The sequence below is a fragment of the Oncorhynchus keta genome, chromosome 37 (assembly GCF_023373465.1).
Source record: "Oncorhynchus keta strain PuntledgeMale-10-30-2019 chromosome 37, Oket_V2, whole genome shotgun sequence".
NCBI lineage: Eukaryota > Metazoa > Chordata > Actinopteri > Salmoniformes > Salmonidae > Oncorhynchus > Oncorhynchus keta.
The window spans coordinates 7,629,581-7,638,909 of NC_068457.1; positions in this window are offsets into that span (position 1 = coordinate 7,629,581).

Here is a 9,329-nt window from a genome sequence, read left to right on the forward strand (position 1 = left end):
TACTCAGGTGAGACAAAAACCTCACCCAAAGGTTGGAAAATATAAATGGACTGTTTGAAAATGTGAACAGGTATTCCCAGTTTGGGAATACCTGTTTTAGGGGAAGTGTTTGTTAGAGTGGTTCTTTCAAAATAACACCCGGTGGTTCTCTGTCGAGTTTACTAGACTAAAGTACTTAAACAGCTGCAGACTGAATGTTTCAGAGTTTCTAACCATTTTGTCCCTTTCAGCTCACGCTGTTGGTTACGCTGGTCTAATGTAGAGTCTAACCATTTTACATGTCCGGCTTACTGTCCGTATACTGGTGTCTAACCATTCGTGACGTCCGGCTTACCCTCCACCTATTGGTCTGATGTGAATTTCGTCATATGTCGTTTTATACACTCTGGAAAAAGGGTGGTTCCATTACGTTTGGCATAATGTCTGTGCTCATGTGGTCGTGGTTACTGACTGGATAAACTTTATTTGAAAAACATTTTCTAATTTATAAGGCTAAGATCACATTTAGTCTTCTCACAAATAGTTTCATATTTAATCATATAAATTCCACAACATTTAGATGTAAATCTGATAACTGGGAAATATACACACTCAGAGATTCAGTTATGTTGTTCTACTGTCCTTAGTTACATCACAGATTAGTAACGAATTCGACATGATTGTTCTTTAAGTCGCCCCCACCATTTCCAACGTTATTTATATTAGAAATATTGTTTCATTCTCCACTTTTGGATGATGGAGTTTTGGTGGGAAGAAAGTTTAGTTGCAAAAGGGTTCTTTCCCCTCAATCCTGCAGAGCCCAAAGGCAGAGTTTCTGCAAGGTATTTACGACCGTTATAAAACTGTTCAACTCCATCACTCTCCCTCTCTGCGGGAGAGAGAGGGTGCTGTAGAGCGGACCCACTGTAACCTGGTCCTTCGGATCCTCACAGGAGAGTCATGACATTTGGAAGCGGTGGGTGGTGTGCCCACCTCCTTGACTCGGACTAGAAGTGCACTCCGAGTACCTCTTCTATGCCGGCAATGTTTTGGGTCAGTCTCTGGAATCAGTTCAATTGCCCTTGGGGGTACGAACAAAGGATCCGATTCGGGAAAGTCGTATTCCTGGTCGTAATGCTGGTAATGCTGGTGAGTTACCGCCACTCTGATATCCAAAAGTTCATCCAGGTTGTATGAAATAACACAAACATTTTCCTGGCCTAGTAATGTAAGAAATAACACCTAAAAAAACAATGGTAACTGCTCCTCACCTAAGGAAACAGCAGGGATATGTTGCTTCTACATCCAATCTACCTCCAGTCTTCCCCATTGATCCTTAACTAGCTTATGTTCAGGTGGTTATGACCTGAGGTTGCTTCAGAAACATGGGATGGATCTCAATATTCAAGCATCGTATGTACTGTATGAGCGTGGATTGGAGCAAATAATAAAATCAAACAATGCAGAAGATAAAATAAAACATTTATTGCAGTGAATAAAAAATACCCAAGCTTATGCCTGTAACAAAAGTGGACTGGCATTTGCAATGAATTCAAAGCAAATTACATCCATTTCTAATTTCAATGTCTCAACTCGGGATGAACTAAACAGCCACAATACATAATACTTATAGCTAAATATATTGTTTTAATCAGGCTTCAGCAGGAGAGACCAGAATCACTTGTACCCAGCTGTGTTCATGACGAGTGACTGGTCTATGGATCCACCTCTCCAGTTCAGACAAGAAGACTTTCAAGTTAGATATATGTGCAGCAATAAACGTACCCCCCGCCCCCCAATCATTTTCAATCCATTGAATGTGCCGGTTAGTTCATAGAATCACGTTTATGTGAGTAACCTCTGATATCTGCTATTAGCGGTTGTGACAAACAGAGCAGTTTCTGTTTTCTACCTACACATTTGGCTAACTTTTGAGACATCCTATCCAATTATTTTCTGATATACTGCCTCAAAAACAGCCAGATCGATCTGATCCTGGATTAAGTTGCATGGACTCACTCTATGTGCAATAATAGTGTTTAACATTAATTTTTAATGACTACCTCATCTCTGTACCCCACACATACAGTTGAAATCGGAAGTTTACATACACTTAGGTTGGAGTCATGAAAACTAGTTTTTCAACCACTCCACAAATGTATTGTTAACAAACAAACTATATTTTTTGGCAAGTCGGTTAGGACATTTACTTTGCTCATGACACAAGTAATTTTTCCAACAATTGTTTACACACAGATTATTTCTGATCTCAAGACATCAGTCAGGAAGTTTAAGCTTGGTTGCAAATGGGCAATGACTCCAAGCATACTTCCAAAGTTGTGGCAAAATGGCTTAAGGACAACAAATTCAAGGCATTGGAGTGGCCATCACAAAGCCCTGACCTCAATCCCAAAGAAAAGTTGTGGGCAGAACTGAAAAAGCGTGTGCGAGCAAGGAGGCCTACAAACCTGACTCGGTTACGACAGCTCTGTCAGGAGGAATGGGCCAAAATTCACCTAACTTATTGTGGGAAGCTTGTGGAAGGCAACCCAAAACATTTGACACAAGTTAAACAATTTAAAGGCAATGCTACCAAATACTAATTGAGTGTATGTAAACTTCTGACCCACTGGGAATGTGATGAAAGAAATAAAAGCTGAAATAAATCATTCTCTACTATTATTCTGACAATTCATATTCTTAAAATAAAGTGGTGATCCTAACTGACCTTAAACAAGGAATTTTTACTCTGATTAAATGTCAGGAATTAATGAAAGACTCCGTTTAAATGTCTTTGGCTAAGGTGTATGTAAACTTCTGATTTCAACTGTACTGTTCAATCTGTAAGGTCTCAGTCGAGCAGTGAATTTCCAAAACAGATTCAAGCACAAAAACCAGGGAAGTTTTCCAATGCTTCACAAAGGACACCTATTGGTAGATGGGTAAAAAAAAAGAAAAAGACATTGAATATATTTAAGCATGGTGAAGTCATTAATCTTACACTTTGGATGGTGTATCAATACACCCAGTCACGACAAAGATACAGGCGTCCTTCCTAACTCAGTTGCCGGAGAGGAAGGAAACCACTAAGGGATTTCACCATACTAACCTAATTGACAGAGTGAAAAGGGGCTCCCGAGTGACGCAGTGGTCTAAGGCACTGCATCTCAGTGCTAGAGGTGTCACTTGTGAGAACAGAAATTACAAGATTATGTTATAATACTGTGATTGCATCGAAATAGGGGGATTTTAGAACACTCATCTGAGTGTGGACTGAAAGTGTGCCTGGGAGATTTAACACTGACAATAGATTTACGATGGATTGGTGATAAAACAGCATTCCATTCCATGATTAATGACTGTCTGTTGGTAACAGGGAGAACCAATCTCCAGTTTCTTGAAATAAAGGATTTAGTATTCTAGGATGCATTAGTATTTTTGTACAAGCAAGCAGTAAATGAACTCGAGACAGATATAACTATAATTATAATTATAACTATAATTATAATGAAATGTTTATATTTGGGTAATATTTTGATAATGTTATGGGTTTCCCTGTTCATATAGACAGGGTTTGAAATCCTGTGTGGGTAATCTTTGTAAAAGCATTCTGTGTGGGCGTGGTAGGTGGACTCTGTGAGGGTGATCTTTCAATGATGTTCTGTGTGGACATCTGACCAGGACTGTGTGAGTGGTCTGACCGTTCCTGTGTGGATGGTTATTTAGTCATGTTTTGTGTGAGCATTTGATCAATCCTGTGCGGGTGATCATTAAGGTTCTGTGCGAGCCTGAGAGAAATAACAATTAGTAGATAAGTTAATGATATGCAATGGTTTCAAATAGTTAGGCACATATGTGAAAGCTATAAACCAAATCCACCCATTGAAGTAAGAAAATATTCCTGCAGGTGATAAAAATGTATTAAGTGAAATAATATAGACATTTGCATAATAAGATGATTTACATTTGCATAATAAGTATTGATATAATGTTATCGTTGGGTTTCGTCCATCACTGGGCATCATAGAATATCTCAGGGGGGTATTGAGAGCGGGATGTTAGCAGCAAGTCTATAGTTTCTGGGAGGCTGGACTTTTCCGTGGTTTCTGGGAGGACAGAGAGCCATTTGGGATCCCATGACAGGGCAGTCTGGGAAAGTTCCGTTTTTTCCCCCGGCTGGGAGAATGTTTGTGAACATGGATTGGTGGATGTCCAGGCACGGCGCAAGGATTCTCTCTCTCCCGGGGCTAAGGGAGGGCTTGACCAATACGTGCGGAAGCTAAGAAGATAGTCGATTTTCATGACTTCAGAGTTATAAGGAAGTTCTCGCTTTTTCAATAAAAGCAGATATGGCACACAGCACGTTAGATGTAAATGTGGTTTTTAATTTAATTTGACCAAAGAATATTAAACAAAATAGCTATAAGCCTAATTCCGGTTGACCACAAGGCAATGACAAAAACGTCAGAAATGAATAATATCCAAAGTGCAGCCACAACGAGAAGTGCAATGCATTTAACCCATGCCTGTTAACTGTGCACACACTTGTAAAACGAACTGGCTATCATCACAATCTTAGTGATTATATTTCTATTGCAAAAATCCTTGTAGGCCGACAATATGCTGCGTCTTCTTGTTCCATCCAGATCAGCGCGATTGAATCATGTTCCCACCACCGGACAGGCGCACTCTGTCAATAAATAAAAGGCCTTTCAGTTACTCACCAAGTGTGACAGCCATGGCGTTTTCTATGTCTCCTCTCTGTGAAAGTACCTGGTATGTAGTGCAACGCACTGACTCCACACCTGCTCTCATACACTCTCTGTTCTCTCGAACTAGTTTTGAATGTCCATCACTTAGAGCATTGCATATTGTTGAGCCACTCTTTCTGAATTGTCCACTCATTCCACGCTGTCATTGCATATTTATGCTCCACATTAGAGTTGTGTATTGAATGAACTTGTCGCCTTCTTCCAGTTCTGGTAGCCATCGAGGGTAAATGCCACCTTCTCTCCACCATGGTTTCCTGGACATTGAAAGTGGCGGCATGCAATGATCAGTTTTTCCATTGATCATCCTTGAGATGTTTCTACAACTTGATTGAAGTCCACCTGTGGTAAACTCAATTGATTGGGCATGATTAGGAAAGGAAAACACCTGTCTGTATAAGGTCCCACAGTTGACAGTGCATGCCAGAGCAAAAACCAAGCTATAAGGTTGAAGGAATTGTCTGTAGAGCTCCAAGACAGGATTGTGTCGAGGCACAGATCTGGGGAAGGGTACCAAAAGATGTCTGCAGCATTGAAGGTCCCTAAGAACACAGTGGCCATCATTCTTAAATGAAAAGAAGTTTGGAACCACCAAGACTCTTCCTAGTGAACTGAGCAATTGGGGGAGAAGGGCATTGGTCAGGGAGGTGACCAAGAACCCCATGGTCACTCTGACAGAGTGAGGCCGGACTTGAACCCGATTAAACATCTCTGAAAAGACCAGAAAATAGCTGTGCAGCAACGCTCCCCATCCAACCTGACAGCTTGAGAGGATCTGCAGAGAAGAATGGGAGAAACACTGCAAATACCAGTGTGCTAAGCTTGTAGTGTCATACCCAAGAAGACTCGAGGCTGCAATCACTGCCAATGGTACAATGTACTGAGTAAAGGGTATGAATACTTATGTAATTGTGATATTTCAGTCTTTTATATTTAATACATTTGAAAACAATACAAAATAAGACGTTGCTTTGTCATTGTGGGGTATTGTGTAGATGGAGGGGGAAAAAAATAATTTAATCCATTTTAGAAGAAGTCTAATGTAACAAAATGTGGAAAAAGTCAAGGGGTCTGAATATTTTACGAATACACTGTAAATCCGATTTTTATAGACTTGCTAAAGTGCAATTTTCACAAAAATGTTTTACTGCTGTGACTCCAGGAAGATTTTAACCCACTTATCTCCATCATGGCTGGAACACAGAAGTCCGACCAGTGGAGGTGGGCTGCAGAGGTTGTGTGGCAACATCTACAACCAGACTGCTTAGAGACCTGGGAATTAAGGACCAGAGCCAGCGTTTGGCAATCAAAGCTGTATCGGAGGCGGCAGAAGGCAGCAGTCAGTGGCTCTGGATGAAGAGGAAAGACCCCAGCTGGGCCCCGAAGTGAGAGGGCCAGGAGGTATGCGGTCAACAATGCTTGACTCAGGGAGGAGGACGCCCCTGCCATGCATAGTCCCATGGGATGTTGGCTATCAACAACAAGGCAACTCCTATGACTAATTGGGAATGGGACGCAAGCCTAGGATTGATCACTCTGTCGCTGGCCGCCTTTGGGGATGGTGTATAGTGTGAAAGGCCGAAACACCCTAGGAACCAAAGGTACACTACTGACGATGCGCTCCCCAAATTTCACAAGGCTCACTGTTCATGAACTCTTGGAAGTGCTTGCACAAAGGATAGTAACATCTCATCCTGTGTTCTTGGAATCTGAATATCTGGACTTGTCCAGTGACTGCTGAGAAAGATCAGCTGACAACAGGGGGAAGTCCTTGTGGCAGCACGGAGAGACGGCTGACAGGAGGAAATAGACCCCACTGGGACAGTCATGGGGTAGCTTCCCATTTCTGTAGTTTCCCATGCTTCGCAGTATGTTGGAAACACCCGCTTTAGCTACAGAAAGTCAACATACGAGAATACCCCTAGAGTCTGCGAGAGCGGGGGCGGAAGATGACTCATCGGCTGACAACATGGTAACGACTGGACTGGAAACGACTACGAGTAATGAGAGCACAGCACAAGAGAACACCACAGCAACTGTCACAAGTTCCGCTGCAACAGCGGGCCACAAACAGATGCAGGTATGTGTCTGTGGTTGGAGGAAAGTTACATCGCACCATGGGTTGAGGATCCACCCGGGGAAGAAGGGGTGTTTGGGTAAAGAGAGACATAGGCCTCGCATTGATTACTTTCTGCGAAAGCGATCAAATCAGTCGAATGAAGCACAGCAACTGGACGCAAACCATAGTTTGCAGTGCATCAGTACCACTGTCATTGAGGACGTAAACTCAAGCACCGAAGTAACAACTGAGGTGGAACCAACAACAGGAGTGGAACTCACCCAGCCTCCCAGACCTGCAGTCGAGAGAAGACAACCAGGGCACAGACCGTATGTGAAGTGGCCTGGCGCCAGTGACAAGAAGTTGTGGGAAACAGTGAATACTGACTGACCTTACCTTGACCCTCCAGAAACTTTGAGGCACAGTGGAGAAGAAGATGGAGAGGATGGGGGACATAATCTATGAGTACGGGGCAGAACGCTTTGGAGTGCAAGAGGCAAAAGGCGGGAGAAAGGTTCCAACCCCACCAGTTTCCAGGAGGCAACAAGAAATCAAGCGCCTCGTTCAAGAAAGGAGACAGCTTAAGAAACAGTGGAAGAAGGCCTCGGAAGTGGAAAAGGAGGGCACTTCTGGCTGACATCAAAACCCGGTTGGCACCCCCCCCCCCCGTAGAGCAGAGAACCTACGGAAACGCAGAAGGAAGAAAGAACAAACTAGAACTCGATTCTATAAAGATCCCTTCAAGTTCCTTAAAAGTCTCTTCACGAGGGAAAAAAGTGGAGCTCTAAAAACAACAAAGAAAGACCTCGAGGAGCACCTGAGAACAACAAACTTTGACTCAAAGCAACATGAACATCTGGCCATCCCATCAGATATCCTACCCATTGAACCCCCGGAACATCATATTGAGACCAGCCCTTCAACATGGAAAGAGGTGGAAAACACAGTTCGACGGGCAAGAACAGCATCAGCCCCGGGGCCAAATGGAGTGCCGTACAAAGTGTATAAGAACGCACCAGACGTCCTGAGGTTCCTCTGGAGGCTTATGAGAACAGCTTGGCAAAAGAAGATAATACCCAAAGTGTGGCGTAGGGCAGGCGGGGTCCTGATCCCTAAGGATAAGGATGCAGTGAACATCAGCCAATTCCACCCAATCTCCTTACTGAATGTCGAGGGTAAAATCTTCTTTAGGGTCATTGCCCAGAGGATGGCCGAGTACCTGCAAAGGAATGCGTACCTCGATACATCTGTACAGAAGGCAGGAATATCAGGGTTCTCTGGCTGCTTGGAACATTCCAACATGATCTGGCACCAGATCCAAATGGCCAAGGTGGAGAAAAGGGACCTCCATGTAGTCTTCCTCGACCTCGCCAATGCATTTGGCTCTGTGCCCCATGAACTCCTTTGGTCTGCCTTCAGATTTTTCCACATACCGGACACCACCCTGGTGAAGTCTTACTTCCAGGATCTGCAGTTCTGCTTCACCATCTCAGAGTTCACCACCTCATGGCAGTGCCTGAATGTAGGTATAATGGCGGGATGTACCATTTCTCCGTTGGCATTCATAATGGCAATGGAGGTTATCATCAGATCCTCAAAATGGGTTGCTGGTGGACAGCGAGTCGACTCTGGTTTCCGCCTCCCTCCACTCAGAGCCTACATGGACGACATTACAGCATTGACCACCACTGTCCCATGCACCAGGAGACTGCTCAGAAAACTCGAGGAGAACATCAGCCCGTATGAAGATTAAACCATCCAAGTCACGCAGCATCTCGATTGTGAAGGGAGTACTCTCTGACCTGAAATTCTTCATCGGAGATGACCAAATCCCAACAGTGTCTGAGCAGCCGGTAAAAAGCCTTGGAAGGTGGTATGATGCAAGCCTGAAGGACAAAGACCAGAGGCAACAGCTGCGCAAAGACATCAGTAGTAGCCTACAGTCCATCGACAACACCCAGCTACCTGGAAAGTTAAAGGCCTGGTGTCTGCAGTTTGGTCTCCTACCCGGGTGTTGTGGCCCCAAGCCGTGTATGAGGTTCCAATCTCAACAGTGTTTGTTTTGTTTAATCCAGTTCATGTTACCGTGGTTGTGCTTTGTGCTGCCTCGCCTGTGCCTTTGGGCCAGGGTGTATATTAAAGTTCTCCTGTTATCACCCATCTCTGCTCTCCTGCGCCTGACTTTCCGGCAACCAGTCACTCACCCCGTTACACAAGCATGGCGCAACGAAAGCAAGTTTGCATTCCTTCTATCAAGAAAAATAAATGGATACATACTGTACATACACAGCTGACTATCAAAGCCATCTTATTGACCACATTGGGAAAATGCAAAACAGAGAGATTCCACTGATGACGAGTGGACGGTGTGGCTGGGAAGAGAGGAATCTGGGCTTTTGTGATGGGCTTCACTTCTCATGCACACACACATGGTATACTCACTTCTCCTCAATAGGGTCTGGCGCCAACAGATACACAAGATGGCATCGAACATCTCATTCCAAAATCATGAGCATTAATAT